The 18,334-nt window shown below is 34.6% G+C and overlaps 1 protein-coding gene across 1 annotated transcript in view; it reads left to right on the forward strand.

The window, feature by feature from the left end:
- BMPR1B (bone morphogenetic protein receptor type 1B) overlaps positions 1-18,334 on the forward strand; it is a 383,924-nt gene that overhangs the window by 226,292 nt on the left and 139,298 nt on the right. The window lies entirely within an intron of this gene.

Genomic DNA, 18,334 nt, shown 5'->3' on the forward strand with positions numbered 1-18,334 from the left:
TTAAAACATGAACATTAGTGAGTTTATAGTGGAGGGTGTTCTAGAAGTGGAATAGGGGAAGAATTCAGATGAATGTGTGAAGATGTTGTAGACACTGTCAAAATGTGCAGGCTGTGAATGTGAGTAACATGGGGTCTTTTGAAAAGAAAGCCAATGTCCATTTGGCAGCGCATTAAAGTGAAATAATGACTCCTTTTGGGAATGGAGAGAAGCAGGAGTGATGAAAAGTAAGAACAGACTTCTTCATGCAAGGTGCAAAGGACTCAGCATTTAGAATTTCTCTGCTTGTCCAAGTGACTTGCTAGGTTGGTTCCTTGCAAAATGTGGTTCTCTAGTAAAGATATTAAATTAATATCTCTTGCTCCACATCAGTAGTTTTTTTCCTGTCATCACATGTAGAACTTTGACACATGCTTCTCTGTGTGACCGTAGTGCGATTGTATATTCATTTATCATCATTGTTTTGCATATCCCAGATTGACATTAAAAGCAGTGGTGCTGAAAGGGACAGAAAGGAATTGTTTTCTATGTGTTTTCTGATTTAGAACACCCATGAAATGTATATACTTATGTGTTTTATGTCTACTACACATGACTTGGAAAGTAATATGTTGCTTTACTATAGGCGTAACTAGATAAAACTTACCTACTGACAGAGTGAAAGTTTCCCTGTTGTTGGTTTTTTAATTGTGGAAGAGAAGCATTAGCGTGGTATTTAAAATTTTTAGGTTAGGTTATAGATGGCAATTATAGTTCCAAAGGGTTTTCTGTATTACATATTTAAGTTAAAAACAAAAATAACATGAAAGCTGTTGTAGAGCTTAAACTGTAGGACAATAGAGATATAAGGAAAAGATAATACTCTGGCATAGGTTTTGTATTAGGGTTAATATTCAGGAACCAGCTCATTCTAAAATGGGATAAACCATGTCCAAAACAGCAGGTGGAATAGGTCTAAATGTAAAGTAGAGATCTTAAAATGAGGCCAATAGTTATAGAGTATCATTGTTGTTGAATCACATAAAATTTTAAAAATAATCCAGAATGCTTCAAAATCAGTTTTATTAATTCAGATGTGCTAATCTGATACCTAAATTTAAACTGTATTTTAACATTCATTTAATGCTTGTTTTAGCCTCTGCATCAAGCATTTTCTTTTTACTTTTTCGGGTATTGCCTACCCTTTTATTAATGGGTTTGATTTAGATTTTTGTCAATAATATGTTTATTTTGAAAATGCAACCATGGTTGATCTAGAATGGGCATTACTCAAATTTTTCTTTGCTACTGCCTTTGGGTAATATATCATGATCAATATTGTAATTTCAGTTCTTCATTTAATACCTTTTACTCATTCACTTTATATGTTGCATAAATAACATGATATTCAATCAATGATAATTGATTTCTTATGCCTTTTAAAATTTGTTTTATTTTTATCTGTTCCGGTGTTTTGTTTCTGAAGTACCCTGTGGAAACTTTTGTCAGAGAACAACCTAATAAAATTACTACAATAAAAATAGACTAAAGAAAGTCTTCCCTTTAATCAAGAGAGGAAATAGAAAATTGTGATATTGGTTGACAGTGTCTAAAATGGGATGTAGTTTGGTTGAAGACTGGTTGAGCATTTGAAAACTTGAAACACCATCTCAGTAGTATTTTTGAATTTAATGTCAATCCTGATATTGGTTATTTATCACATTTGTAAATAACATTTCATATGTAGACATATAAAAATGGATAGGGGATCTTTTGTGTCATGTTTTAACTATCTGTTGAAGTGAGATTAGTGAATTTAGCTCGAAATGTTAATATTAACCTCCTAATGGATCTCACTGCCCCTGCTCTCATTTGCTGTATGCACAGTCCCTATGCTGTACTCCCCTTAGAGGGATCAGTTTCCCACCCCGATGAACCCTTCACTTCCTGCTAACGCCCTCCCATCCCTGGCTCTCTATTGCTTGTAGATGAAGGTCAGCTTTCTTGGCACGGCGAGTCTGATGAGCTTCTTCTTCATCTAGCTGCTACTTTTGTCCTATATTCATCTTCTGCTCTTCCTTCTGGGCTGTTTTTCACATCTCGCTTTTCTCCACCCATGAGAGTATTCCCCTTCCCTCTGTTTTATGCTCCAACATTATTGAATATCTTGTATTTCTCAAAACAATCCATACTGTTTCACTCCTTTCTGGAATTGTTTATGTTGATTCCTCTATCTTGCAACACCCTCTTCCTGGCCTTTGGCTTTCAGCCTCAGTGAAGGTATCCCTTCCCAGATGTCTTGCCTGTCCACTGTCAGCCTCTGTGGTTCGGTCTCCTGTACAGACAGACCATTGTCACAGCACTTCTGCAAAGTCGACGATACAGAGTTTTTGTTTTCCCACATGAGTTTGTGAGTTAATTGTAGCCATGTTTTAAAATTAATTCGTTTATGTTTCTCCAAGACCTAGCATAAAGCAGACATTCAAGAACTTGAACTAAAGAAAAAACTTATCATATTTATTTTAAACCCACTTTTCTTTATAGACTTTTAATTTTAATATAATTTAAAACTTTGATTAATTGGATTGAAGGAGAAGTCCCTTAAGTAGTTGGTAAAGTCTTTTGAAGCAGTAACAATACTTAAAAAATTCACTTCTCTTTCTATCAACAATTATAGTTACGTGTGTTCATCCATGCAAGTAGATATTTATTGAACTCATAAACCATTTGAATGACAGAAGTTCAAAATTATATTGGTTAGCACTTACAAATTCAGGATATATAGCCTCCAGATGTTGTTTAGTTAATTTCATGAAATCTGTCAACAAAATCACCTAGTCGCTGCACCCACATGGACTGCTGTGACAAATTAAATGATGCTCTAGCAAGTTGAAGACAGTGTTACACCTTCCAAAAGGCCCAGAGTGAATTTCAGGAGAGAATGGGTCCATCCTCATGTATCCTAAAGAATCACAGAGTGGAATGACTCTCTATGTTACGACTAAAGTTACACCTCCTGCTTTTATTTCCTATTGTAGAGAAAGTTAGGAATTTAAGGAAATAATAGAAAACCATGGCTTAAAAAATTCTCAAACCTGAAAGGTTTGAGAATTCTGACTTCATTTCAGTCAGAAGAAGAATTTTCTCCTCAAAATAGAAATGTTGAAAGAAAAGAATGTCAATGTTTTAAAAAGTACTTGAGAAATAACAGCTGTTTCTTTTAGTTCTGATACTCGATAAAATTTTATTTTGTCTTTAATGGTGTTTTATTTCCCCACCATACATAAAAATACAAATTATTTCACGTACAGAGTAAGTATACAAGAATCAAAGGTAAAGCTTTATGCACAATTTAGAGTAATTCACAACTTTTCTTATTCTGATTATTTTTACTTCTCAGTGTGCTCTGCCAGTGGTTTCCGCTGCGGTTGAAGCCTTATAAACCTCTCCCAGCTATTGAATATGACTCTTCTGTTTGTTTAACCTTGAATTGTATCTGTCTTAGGAATGAAAACAAGATTGGTATTTTCATAGGGAAATTTCGTAGCTTTTTAATTTGCTTGGAATGGACCATAATTCAATCTGTAATTTTTCTCCAGACTTATTTTGCCCACATAAGTATTTCTAGTTAAATAGGTATGGATAAGGTGCCTTACCAAAGAGTCATAGGTATACATTGTATGTATCTTGCTGGCTTCTCAAGTAATACAAACGTTATAAAACTGGAAGGGCAGGGGTTTCTGTGCTCATGGACTTAGAAATGTACCTTGTTCCCATAAGCCGGTGATGAGAAAAACCTGAGTTTGCCTCAATATTAAAAGATTACAAATGTAGAAAACAAACTTATGGTTACCAGTGGGTAAGGGGGAGGAATAAATTGGGAGATTGGGATTGACGTATACAGACTACTATATATAAAATAGATAACTAATAAGGACTTAACTGTATAGCACAGGGAACTCTACTCGATACTCTGTAATGGCCTATATGGGAAAAGAATCTAAAAGAGAGTGGATATATGTATAACTGATTCACTTTGCTGTATACCTGAAACTAACACAACATTGTAAATCAATTATACTCTAATAAAATTTTTAAAAAAAGATTATAGCAAAACCAAACAAAGGCAAACAATAACACCACTACCACCACCAACCAGAAGAGGTCAGAGAACTTTGGTTGGAGTGAGGCATAAATAATTTTGCCAGAACAATCAAGTATTTTATTATTAGCCACTTAGCTGGCCAATCAGTGTTTTTCTGTAGCTATGGATGGCATAGAATTCGTAGAACATGAAAGGAGAAGAATGAATTAATCATGGAAGTGGAACCTTCAAACTCTTCTACTTCAACTGTTTTATTTTATAGATATGGGCAAATATAGTACAAAGTGTTAACGTAACTTGCCAAACATCAGCTTTTAAAGTAGCTACTTAGGATTTTGATTTAAAAAAATACATATTTGTAAGGCCAGTATTTTATCACTGTGGCTTTTCCCATCTGTTTGTAATTGCTCTTTTTATTCTGTGTATTGCATGTAAAGCTTAATTGTTGTATCTCTGTGTTTTGTATTGTATTAGACTCCTTTGCATTATTTCATAACTCCTGAAAGTTAAAGCTAGTAATTATTGCTTCCAACTGAGATGGAGGGCTTTTCCACTCATAATCATAGTTAAAAATATATATATTTATATTTTAATTACAGATATCCTTTCGGGCTTTCCTGATTTCTCCCACTCTCTTGGGTAGTACGGTTAGATTTGTGCTCTCATAAACATTCTCCTTTTCAATAGAACATGGCAGATAGTCCTAAAGCAAAAGACAGAAGCAAATTTAATACTTTGATTCTATCTAAGAGCTTCTCATAGGGAATATATAGTTATATATTGTTCTACAGCTTTAAGATGACTCTTCTTTCCGCAGCTGGAAAATTTTTGATTACAACAAAACTCAGAGAACCAAATGTGCTTTTCTAGATTATTTTTACTTTCATCTAAGAGTCTTTTAAAAATGTAAATAATTAAGGGGGCAGAGAGGATCAAAACAAACTTGTTTTGTGCATGTCATCTTCTTGTAAGACTTTGCTTCTCTCTTCCTGTCCCCACCACTCCCAAAGAAACTGGAGCTCTTTGGTTCCTTCCATTCTCATTAATATTAAGGTCCCTGGAAATAATTGCTTGTATATTTAAAGATGAAAGAGTTCTTGAGCAGATAGCTGAAGGTTGTTCTCAGCCTCAGCCTACGATTTCTATACCTTCCTCTCTCCTCCTCACTCACAACAAAACCAAAGTGATTGCCTCTACCCACCTCTCCAGTCAATGCAACATGTCTGAATATTCCTTAGTAAATATTTTCCATTGGACTGATACTTCTCATTTCAAATATGTATTATCTGTCTTCTCAAACTCTTGCCTGCTAAGAGATTTATAATTGTAAAATCTTTGCTAACATGATAGTGGAAAGTGATATTTTATTTATGTTTATAATTACTAGTTAACATGAATCTGAGGGGATTATTGGTTATTATTATTTTAATTTTTATGATTTATCTATATATGCTTACTCTTTTTTCAGAGGCTGTATGTCTCATTGGTTTAAAGAGTATTTTTTTTTTTAATCAAAGAATCTTGATCCTTTAAAGTCCTGTTAGTTGTAACTGTTTTCATAAGCTTTTGATTACTTTAAAATTTTGTTTTATGTGGTTTGAAATACAAGTGTGTTTGAAATATCTTTATTAAAGCTAAACAATATTTTCTTCATCCCCTTTGAAACTTAGAATGCTCTTTACAATTCAGAAATATGAAAAACATTTTCTACATTTTTATGGTTTATTTAACTGTTAATTCTGTGATTCACAAGGAATTTATTAACTAATTACTTCAGTACTTTTGTTGAATCATTTGTCCCCTTTCCCACTTTTTTCTGAAGTCAACTTTAACTGGCACTTCAGTGGTACAAATTTAAATCTTTGTGTTACCTCTCAATTTGTATTCCATTTAAACTTTATCTCTAAGGAATAAAAGTTCATGTTTCATATTAAATAAGATTTAAGCACTGGAACATGTTAGGGTGTTGTGGGACTTGTCATGTTCCTTGAAATTACTGTAGACAGGAGGCTGCATTTATTACTTATGTTAAAGCAGACATAATAAGAATATGAATCTGTGTGAGTGAGAATTTATGCATTAATAATTGTCACCATTTATCAAGGGTTTCTTGATAATATATCTGGCATTCTACCATGAACTGTAGCTCTATGATTTCATTAAATCCTTGTAACAGACCGTTGAGTGACCTCTTCTGATTTTTTTTTCAGGATAAACTGAGACCCCAAGATGTAAAGTAGTTTGATCAGCCTCACATAGCTAATAAATGATAGGGTCATGATGTAAACTCAGATCTGACCAAAGTCCATCTTTTAAGGAATTATTGCCAAATAGAGAATTTATGCTTTTGCCATGAATGTTAAGAGATGCAGGTCTATAGGGGTCAGATGGCAGGAACCTTCCTAACTTGGGTCCATCTATGAAGAAATGAACTCAGGAACAATGACTTTCAAAGTATAGAGGCAAGTCAATGAAATCAGTGATGTGAGGAGCCTTCTATTTTGTTGGATTAGTGCTGAAGATACAAGAATCTCAAGATGGACAGAAATAACCCTATACTTCAAATCAGTTTAAAATCAGCTAAATTTTTTTTTAACTTCTTCAGATTTTAGTACCTCTATTGATTTTATAATTTTCTTTCATTCCAAGCCAACTTACTCAGTTCTCCCTCATAGGCTTAACACACAGCACCATTCCCTCCCTCACATACCTGCTTATGACCTTAGCAAGGAAACTGGCACAGAGCTGCCAGGCCAGCAGGCAGTGACTGTTCCATCTGGGTCTCTGTTTTCGTTACTACAGGTTTCATTCAGGGAAGACATGAGTCTCCCTAAATGGCAGCCTTTGCTATCATCTCTATTTTAAGCTGCTCAGTTAAGGAACTCACAGTTGTTGTATTTACAGCAGGAAAGGAAATTCTAGATGTTTTAGTATCATTAGAACTCAGTACTTACGCACTAATTGGTTACCTGGAATGGTGCAAAAGGATAGCTTTATCTGCTATGAATGGACTTGACTCATAAATATAGTTTGCGTTTGTTTATGTCGGAGGCGGGAATTCCTATATAAAAGTTTATACAGGGACATTTGCCATCTTAGTTGTTTGTTATACATTAAGCTATCGTGAAGGAATTTGTTTTCCTCTTTAACTCAAGGCAAACAATTTTGCTTAAAGATAATATAGGATTTTTTTTCTCCTTGGGTCACTCTGCCCTTTGTTGATACATTGGTGTATCTGTGCCAAGATTTACAGTACAGTTTATTGGAGTTTTGTTTATAGCCCTGCCTTGAACAGTTGAAAATAAATTATACCTTTTAGTTAATAAGCAGGTTATTCTTATATTATTACTTGGAAAAGTATGCATTAGTCAATATCTGTAATAATTAACAGTCTTAAAAATTCTAAGTAGTTATTCATATTATTCCTCCTTTTTTCATTCATCTTTATTTTTAAAAAGTTTTATTTATTTATTTGGTTGCACTGGGTCTTAGTTGCAGTAGGCAGGCTCCTTAGTTGAGGCACGTGGGCTCCTTAGTTGCGGCTTGTGGCCCCTTAATTGCAGCACGTGGGCTCCTTTGTTGTGGCAGGCGGGTTCCTTAGTTGTGGCTTGTGGGCTCCTTAGTTGTGACATGCACACTCTTAGTTGCGGCGTGCATGTGGGATCTAGTTCCCTGATTAGGGATCGAACCCTGGCCCCCAGCATTGGGAGCGCAGAGTCTTAACCACTGCACCACCAGGGAAGTCCCTCATTCATCTTTTTTAGTTTCCTGTTTTACTTAAAGATGATAAGAACTGCACAGTGTATAGTCGGAACATAATTCCATAAACGCTTTCACACATTAATTCTGCACTTAAATATTGGCTTTTTCTGTATGTAAAATTCACCTCATTGAGAGTCTGTCTCTTTTTCATTTCTCTGTATACCACTTTTAACTTCAACAGCAGATTAATATATCATTATTCACAGTAGTAGCTTAGCTTACTAACCTTGAAATTTATTTCTGTGTTTGTTATCAGAGGCTTGTTTGGCAAATCAAACTTGACAATAATAGGGAAGGAAAGCATGGTGACCTAGGACACACTGTTCTCCTGAAGTAATTCACGCTTCTTTGTGTAAAGATTTTTGTTTATTTGTCTTAAATTAGCCAGCATACAATGTGTATAGTCTTTTGAGTTACTCATTAATACTCCACATGTAATGTTTTAAAATTATTATTGGTAGAAATAGATGATTATTTAGAATGATTTTTTTTTTTCTTGTACTGTTGCAGTCTAAAGCAGACTGGTACAGCTTTCAAAGCACAAGTGTGAGCTTAAAATATGACTGTGAAGCCATGTGTTCTTAACTAGGGGAGCCGGCTTTTTGGTCAATTTGAAGCTTTTTTTTTTTTTAAATTGAAGTATAGTTAATTTACAATGTTGTATTAGTTTCTGGTGTACAGCGAAGTGATTCAGTAATATATATCTCTATATTTTTTCAGATTCTTTTCCATTATAGTTTGTTACAAGATATTGAATATAGTTCCCTGTGCTATACAGTAGACCCTTGTTGTTTACCTATTTTATATATAGTAGTTTGTATCTGTTCATCCCAGACTCCTCATTTATCTCCCCATGAGTCCCCACAAACTTTCCTCTTTGGTAACCGTAGTTTGTTTTCTGTATCTGTAAGTCTGTTTTGTATATAAGTTCATTTGTATCTTTTTTTTAAAGATTCCACATATAATTAATATCGTGATATTTATCTTTCTCTGTCTGCCTTACTTCACTTAGTATGATGATTTCTAGGTCCATCTATGTTGCTGCAAATGGCATTATTTCCTTCTTTTTTATGGCTGAGTAATATTCCATTGTATATATCTACTACATCTTCTTTATCCATTCATCTGTTGATGGACATTTTGGTTGCTTCCATGTCTTGGCTCTTGTAAATAGTGCTGCAATGAACAATTTGAACCTGTTCTTATACTGCATGTTCCCTCTTGTAGAAAAGAAATGTGATATTTATGCTAACATGATTTCAATTTCTTAATAATTTAAACTGCATATGATTTGCCCAGAGGTTGAGAATCAATTTTTAAAATTTTGGTTAAATTTTAATAAAATATTTTCTGTGATATACATATGTTTCTGTTTATTAACTGTATATTGTCAGTGGTGTTAATTGATGCTTTTAGAGACATAAGCATACTTCAGATCAAACGCTGGTTTGCAGATACCGTAAGGCATGTGGAACACACAGATAGCCGTTGTCCTCTGCACTTCTACCCCATACGTACTGTAGGAAGGCTCATTTCTACATGTTGAGCAGTTCAACAAACAGGTTGACCTGGGATGACCTGGTGGCCAGTCCGGGATCACCCATCTAGCCAAGAGCCGTGCAGGCTATCAGTCCCCTCTCTCTTTCCCACCGTCTCTTCACTCCCATCCTGCTTCCCCACTTGTTACTATCTTCCTTTCCCTGCTCCCAGTTACCCATCATACTAAATTGTTATTGATTTTAGCTTTGGCATTTTTCTTACCTTCCATCTTTCATCTATTCCCAATTATTTCAGAAAACATTTTTTTGTGCAATTTGAAGAAAACCTTTCCAGTTTTAATAGAAATATTAATGCCTGGAAGTAAGACAACCATGTATCATAAAATGTTAAAGTGCGATTAGTATATTTCACAATTTCCCTAAAGTCATTTACTCTCTGGTTTTATAATTAATGATAACTTGGTCAACATTTTGCCATGAATATTTGTATTTATGACAATTTAATTTAACCCTTACTGTAATTCTGGGAGGTGGTTATTATTGTCCCTATATTTAAGATGAGGAAATAGAAATTCAAGGTTAAATAATCATGCCTATGATCACACAGCTTGGAAAGTAGGAGACATAGGATTGGAACCGAGTTGTTTCTGACTCTAAAAGCTTTACAGTATAATATATGACTTTCTTTTAAAATAGGTAATTTCACTTTCCTACTCCTATACATGTCTAAAGTTTGAGAAGTAGCACAGAAGTGCAGATGGCTTCCCAGTGTAACAGAGTTCCAAACCAGAGGGCAGCAAGTCCATTTGCTACAAGGAAGACAAGGCTCTCTTGATATTTACCAACAGGAAAAGCAAATCTTATTTTTAGTATATTATTCTTGTTTCATCCAAAGGTTTTCTCACTTTTGTAGCTCTACCAAGGTTTCTTTATGCAAAGAGATAACAAAACAAATACTTAGGAAAGTATATTCTTCCAAATAAATCAATGCTATGCTGCAAGATGTTTTTGAGGCAGATTAAATCTTCATCTGTAAACTATACACTCTTGATTTCAGTTGGACTCTAATAGACTTTCTTATTAGTTTTAAATCACACTGCGATGGCATGGATTTTTAGATCACACCATTATACAAATAGATATTTTCAGATTATTTGGAGATGAGTTATGTTGCTTGTATAGATTAACTTTCTACCTTTGCCTTGCTCTACTTTTCAGGAACTTTATTAGAAATTATGTGGGGCAGGAAATAACATTCAAACAAATAAATTTTATTTTTAGTCTAGTTAAGAAACCTGTTTTTTTTAATTTAAAGACTTGATATCAAAGAAATTAAAACTATAGATAAAACTGACCTTTAGGAATTACCTGTTGATTTTTTCCATGACTGTTCTAACCCTGTATTTGTAACATATAATTTAAGGTTATAAATTATAACTTCTGTTTGCAAAGTGTTTTACATTTTAAAAGCATTTTCATACCCAGTGTTGCTTTTGACCTTTTGCTCCCCCAAATGCTTTGAAGCAAATTATATGCATCTTATGGATGGAAAAATTAACATGAAGTGAGGGTGGGGTGAAGATCCTAGACTGAAAAAAGCAAAGTGTTTTGACCTTACGAGAATAGTTATTGAACTTGATTAGCTTAATTGTAATATACAAAATGTAAAGAAATAAGTATGTAAGTATATGTTAACCCACACCAGACTCTCGTAGAAATAATGAGTAGCAGGTTTATGTCATTTAAAAAAATTATGAGAGTGTTAATATTGAGAAAATTTTATAAATTTAATTTAGTTGTTTCTGAAATGGAGAAAGGAATTTAATTTTATTATAGTGGCAGAACAGCTGTATTGAGTTTGTGGAATTATGTGGGAGTCTAGTTTGAGAACCACTGAATTATCACATAAAATTCTTAGTCAGTATATACTGCAGTAGTAATATTTTCCTCAAGATTTTCATAAGCTGTGTTGGTACGTCAATAAAGAGTTTATAAGGAATACAGCCCTGTTTAAATAAACTACTGAATGTTGTCTTACATTGTATAGGGTAAAGTGATGACAGTATGACTATGAAGAGTTATATAAACTATATAAAAAGTCATAAGAATTTGGAGTGAATTTACCAAATTGGTTTTCTTTTCTCAAAACTCTATTTGTTCTCACTTTCATCCTCTATAATGGTTTATGGGGGCTTCAACTTTAGTGCATCCATCTATGCAGAAATCACCAGCCCATCTATCCTCTCTTCTTTTAAATCCCAGTGAGCCTGGAATCTAAGTTGCCACTGTAATCAGTGATTAGCTATTCATATGGAAAACTATAATTGATCCCTACTCACTTCATTTCATAAACAGAAACAAATTCTGTATGGAAGAAAGAATTAACTATGAAAAACAATACCACTTTAAAGTATTTAGAAAAGGATATATTTATTATTTTAGAGTAAGATCAGAATTTCTTTAAACATAAACAGAGCAAACCATAAAAAGATTAATAAATTCAACAGGCTTAAAATTTAAAAAGTATGTTCATCAAAGAGAAAGGTTGAAAACTGGTTTAGTGTGTAGAAGATTCTATAAATTAATAAAGTAAAATCAGCCAATATAAAAATGAACAGGAATTTCAAAAAGAGAAAATTCAGATAGTCAATGAACATGTGAAAGCTTGCTGAGCCTCATTAATAGTTAGAGAAATGTAAGTTAAAACTAGAGTGATATGCTGTTTCATATCCATCATGTTGTTGAAAATATAAAAGTCTGAAATATACCAAATGTTAGTGTGGATGTGAAGCAACAGGAACTCTCATTCACTGGGAATGGGATGTAAAGTGGTACAGCTGAATTGGTAGGTTGAAATTGAGCATAGGTATACTCTTGCTCGGCAGTTCCGCCCCTACGAGTATTTCCTGTGGAAATTTCTTGCTTGTGTGCCTTAGGAAACAGGTACAAGATTATTTTTTATTGTAGTCTTGTATGTAATATAATATAGCAAAACACAAATAAAACAAATTTGGAAACAACCCAACAGAGAGTAGAATGGACAAGTTGGGGAATATTTGTTTACAGTGGATTTAACATAATAGTGAAAACGAGTGAATCTGGAGGACTCCCCAAAACGTAATGTTGAATGAAAAAACAAGTCACAAAGAATACATACAACATGATTCCAGTTGTACAAACTTTGATCAGAGGCAAAACTGAGTAATATATTTTGGTGGAATCATTATGTATGTGATCTAACTATATAAAGAAAATCAAGGACAAAATTAAAACAAAACAGGCTATTGAATGTTCTAGTAGGAGGGAAGGAGTTGGGTTCAGGGAGGAGCCCAGAAAGCTTGGGTGATATGTAAGTGGGTGATCCTTAAAAATTTTATTTAGAAGTATCATTATTAACAGTTATGTATTATAATTGATATATTATTATAAACAGTGGATTTATATTATAAGTAACATTGTAAGTATCATTAATATATTATTAAAATGTAATTATGTAAAGTGCACACATATGAAATATTTCATAGTACAGTAAAAACAATTGGAGGAAAGGATTTCTTCCTTTTTGTCTTCAGAACACCTTTTAAGTTTCAAGTTAATTTTTATCCCGGTATGCTACTTGGCCTTTATTTATTTTTATTATTGTTTTAAATTTTATTTTATTTATTTATTTTTTTATACAGCAGGTTCTTATTAGTTATCTACTTTATACACATCAGTGTATACATGTCAATCCCAATCGCCCAATTCATCACATCACCACCCCCACCCCTGCTTTCCCCCCTTGGTGTCCATATGTTTGTTCTCTACATCTTTGTCTCTATTTCTGCCTTGCAAACCAGTTCATCTGTACCATTTTTCTAGATTCCACATATATGTGTTAATATACGATATTTGTTTTCCTCTTTCTCACTTACTTCACTCTGTGTGACAGTCTCTAGGTCCATCCACGTCTCTACAAATGACCCAATTTCGTTCCTTTTTATGGCCGAGTAATATTCCATTATATATACGTACCACATCTTCTTTATCCATTTGTCTGTAGATGGGCATTTAGATTGCTTCCATGACCTGGCTATTGTAAATAGTGCTGCAGTGAACATTGGGGTGCGTGTGTCTTTTTGAATTATGGTTTTCTCTGGGTATATGCCCAGTAGTGGGATTGCTGGGTCATATGGTAAGTCTATTTTTAGTGTTTTAAGGAACCTCCATACTGTTCTCCATAGTGGCTGTATCAATTTACATTCCCACCAACAATGCAAGAGGGTTCCCTTTTCTCCACACCCTCTCCAGCATTTGTTGTTTGTAGATTTTCTGATGATGCCCATTCTAACAGGAGTGAGGTGATACCTCATTGTAGTTTTGATTTGCATTTCTCTAATAATTAGTGATGTTGAGCACCTTTTCACGTGCTTCGTGGCCATCTGTATGTCTTCTTTGGAGAAATGTCTATTTAGGTCTTCTGCCCATTTTTAGATTGGGTTGTTTGTTTCTTTAATATTGAGCTGCATCAGCTGTTTATATATTTTGGAGATTAAGCCTTTGTCCGATGATTCATTTGCAAATATTTTCTCCCATTCTGAGGGTTGTCTTTTCGTCTTGTTTATGGTTTCCTTTGCTGTGCAAAAGCTTTGAAGTTTCATTAGGTCCCATTTGTTTATTTTTGTTTTTATTTCCATTACTCTAGGAGGTGGGTCAAAAAAGATCTCGTTGTGATTTATGTCAGAGTGTTCTGCCTATGTTTTCCTCTACGAGTTTTAGAGTGTCCGGTCTTACAGTTAGGTCATTAATCCATTTTGAGCTACTTGGCCTTTATCTAGGTGCATGCAAGTTTGAAATTTTTCATAGTTTATACTTAGTACGACTCTTTTGCCTGTTGGCTCTAATGTCCAGGAATTGTATCATTTGCACTGATTTCTCACTGTGTCATGATTTTCTACTGGTAGTATTGTTTTCCAGTGGTGCCTATGCCTCACTGGCTTTTGGTCCTTCGTACATTCATATTTCCTTAGCTCATTGACTCCCATGAGTTCAGCGGCAGGACTTTGAGCCCTCTCTTTTCAGGTTACTTTTTTCCTACAGTGTTTCTGGGGATCCTCAGGAATTTCCGTATTTGTTCACACACATGCCGGGCTACTTTGGGGGCCGACACTATGGCCTTCTACAAAGCCGCCTTTCCTGACTCCAGGCTGCCATCTTCAGTACCATCTTTAGGGCTCTCTTCCTCGTAGCTGAGCCAGACCCCTTCAGTGGGGAGGTGTTGCTGCTTTACATCATTGCTGTTTTATCACTATGCTCTAGATATTTTTGCTGCCACCGTTGATAATAGTGATCTTCCCTGGCCACCAGGTTATTTCTGCATCTCCAGACTGGTTGTCTGCTTGTTCCAGATTCTGGGGTGTGAGGTCTTGTCCAGTACCCATCAATTCTCACTAATGCTTGGACCCTGGCAGTGTACACTCTGCTGCAAATTGAGAAGAGGAACAGCTGCCTTCCTGCTGTTGTTAATCGCTCTTGTTTTGAGGACCTACAGCATGTTTGTTTAGACCTTAAAGAGTTACAGATTTCGTGGAATTGTGTGTTCTGGTTTTACCTCTGTTCTTATGGAACACACATGTCCCCAAGGTCAATGGATCAGGTAGGGTTATATTCACATTTATCAAGTTATTACCAGAAGCATTACTCTCTTCTGAATCTCGGGTCTTATTGCCAACTTTAACTTGCTGCTTCATTTCTTCCCTATGGATAATTCTCTCTCAGAGGTCCTGCTTCCAACTTAAAAATTTGCTTTTAGAAATTTTGCAATTCTGTTGTAGCTTCAGCCCTGAGATCGATTGATCAATCAATCAGTCAGTGAATCTCAGTCTCTTCATCTCCTTTCCCCCCACTTCCTTCTTTCTCTTGCTTATACGTACATATACAACCCTAGATTCTCAAGCATTCAGACATGCCTGTATATATCAAACTCTTACTGTGGATCAGGTTTGAATTATTTCTCAGGTGGTTCCTCAGGCCCCAGGTAAATCTGGTGGTGCACTACCTAGCTGGAGAGAATTAGGCCCTAACATATGTGTCACTGCATGTACCAGCATCTAAACCTTGAACCCAGCCTGGATCCCAGTAAATAACAGTAACCATTATAGCAGCAGAGAGCAGCAGCAAGGGTAATTACATTTTATACATTATTTCATTTAAATTGTATTAAAGTCTACAAGGTAGGTTTTATCATCCCAGTTTTATGGGTGATGTAGCTGAGAATCAGGTAACGTAACCGAAATTTGGATAAATGGTAAGAAGTGGAGCTCAGCTACAAAATAGGGCTACTTGATTTGAAAGCCTGTGCTGTTAACCACGAAATTAGATTAAAAAAATTTTTAACACAAATTCAGTTCAGCACATTCTTTAAAATGTGATTTCAGGTACTGTTAGCTTCTTATTTTGAATATATCACCAAATATGTATTTTTCTATAAGAATATAATAATTTGAAAATAATAATGCAGTGGTGCAGTTTATTTTTCTGGGAAATGTTCAATTTGATGACACTCTGTTGTATTAGATGATACTCTGTACTTGAGAATCCATTCTGTAACAGTTGGGTATCCTGTCTACTAAACTGTAATCCTCAGAAGCTACAGTATTTCCCCAACCAATAAAACTCTTTACTCAACATTTGGTTACTTTGTCATTAAGAACTGTTAAGCGTCCATGAAATATTGCAAGTAAGTGTAATCTTTCAGTAAGCTTTCCCCCTGAATTATAAGTGGTATATACTTCTGGACAATAAGGAGCTTCATTTTTTTGAGCTTGGATTGTCTTGTAGAATGCTTCAGGGAAGAATGAGAGTGATGAAAACTCTGTGAGAAGAAATATGCATCTTTATTGTAACATTTTAATGGAAAAAATTGAAATCATCTAAATGTTCATCCACAGTAGAATAGATATATAACTGTATACATGAATAACTGTGGAGTTATGCACATAAATGAATAAACTTGAGTTACGTTTATCAACATGGATTAATCATTAAAATATAATATTGAATAAAATAAGCTACTGAAGGACACATGGATTATGTCATTTATAGAAAATATTTTAAACATTCCATAAAGAGTATATATGGTTTATACTCATATATTCGTATACATATACATGCTGTATACACACATATATATATAGATAATACACATACATACACACACATACACACATTAAAATATGTCTGACGATGATAAACAGCAAAATTAGGATAGTGATTACCTGTAAAAGGAGGAGGAGGGTGTATGAGATTGGGATTGGCTGTACAGGGTTGTATCTGTAATGTTTGCTTTTTTAATCTTGATGATAAACGCGTATTCATTACATGTTCTCTATGCTTTTGGCATTACTGAAATGTTTCATAATAAAAACCCTGAGCAAACAAATTTTCAACTTTGGGATGACTTGGCAAAATCAATATTCTTCCCCAAAGGTACTGATAGGGTACTTAATTTTTAAATAACCTTATTTTCTTATTTTGTCAAAAAATATAATAAAGAGAAGCCAAAAGGAGGAGGAAGAGAAAAATGTGGACCACATGCTTCCTTTTCCTTTTCCATTTTGCTCCATTGTATTACTGTGTACCTCACAAATGGTTTCATAAATATCATATTTCCTCAGTTCCACGAAGCCAACTTCAATTTATTATTAGCTTTTTTGGAAGGGGAAATTCTACTGTACTAAATATACGTTTATGCATTACACATATACATATATGCATTTTAAGATTTCATTAATGAAGTATATTAATATGACTTATGTCTATGGATATAAATTAAAGAATAAGTGAGAATATTTTCCCAAATGTTGCTGGAACAATTGCTACCTACCCAATTAAACTTGAGTTTGTAATGAACCTTCATGCCCCAGTGGAACCAGGCTCATTTTGCTAGTCTTTCTTAAGTTAGGGTGGATTTTTTAAAAAAAATTATTTCTATTTGTCAGCTAATCTATTTGAATGAAAGCTCTCTAGGCTGCTGTTTTAGTGAAATATGTGTTAAGTTATATGTTAGGTTTTCCCTGTGTGACTCATGTGTACCTGAATACCCCAAACAGTCCAGCTTTTATACAAGAACATAGTGTTGTACCTGCAGCATTGTAGACCTTGTTATCTACAACTGCATTATCTTTCATCCTAAGGTGAATGTTCTTTCACATATTACCCTTTATCTTATAAAGCATACATGGATGTTTAATGAGGTGGAGTTTCTTCTTCCCAAAAGAGAACTCAAAGTAGATTAAAGTTGACTTCATGTAATTGAAGAAAATGTTATATTTAAGAAAAAGTTATAGAGTATGTGGCAGGTTCAGGCATCAGTTTTCAAGATAACCTCAATCTCTACTTTGATAATTTATCTGAAGAAGGCTTAATAATTTGATAAGAGATTAAAAGGATAGGCTCTGAAGTTAGAGAGCCTAAGCTCTTTACCGCCAAGTAACTGTATGAACGTTAACAAATTAGTTAACCTTCTGGGGCCCAAGTTCCTCATTTGTAAAGCGAGATTTTTCACTTGAGAAGAGTGCCTGTCTCAGTGTGGAGAATGGGTGGACTGGAGTTGAGAATCAAGTCAAAGGGCGGACATACTGACAGATGGAGACCTAAGGGAGACATTAGCTTAAGACAGAGAAAGAGGGCTGGAAGATGGGGAAACTTTAAAGACTTAAAAAAAGCATAAATCAAACAGATGTGCAGGGCAGAGAGAGAATAGTGACATATATTTTCATGTTGTCTGACCTGGCCAATTGGGTGGATGTGTTAGTATGGTTTATTGAGATAGAAAATATAGGAGAGGCCCATTTTAGAGGAAGGATGAGTACTTTGCATTTCCATGTGTAAGCATGGTCATCTCAGACTTAGAAAATTATACTTACCATCTTTCCTACTCTTGTTGTTCTGTACCTGACACTCTGTGTCACTCTTGAAAACTGTTTACGTACGTTCCGGTGGACGGTTG

Source organism: Balaenoptera musculus, chromosome 5 (assembly GCF_009873245.2).
Source record: "Balaenoptera musculus isolate JJ_BM4_2016_0621 chromosome 5, mBalMus1.pri.v3, whole genome shotgun sequence".
Lineage (NCBI taxonomy): Eukaryota > Metazoa > Chordata > Mammalia > Artiodactyla > Balaenopteridae > Balaenoptera > Balaenoptera musculus.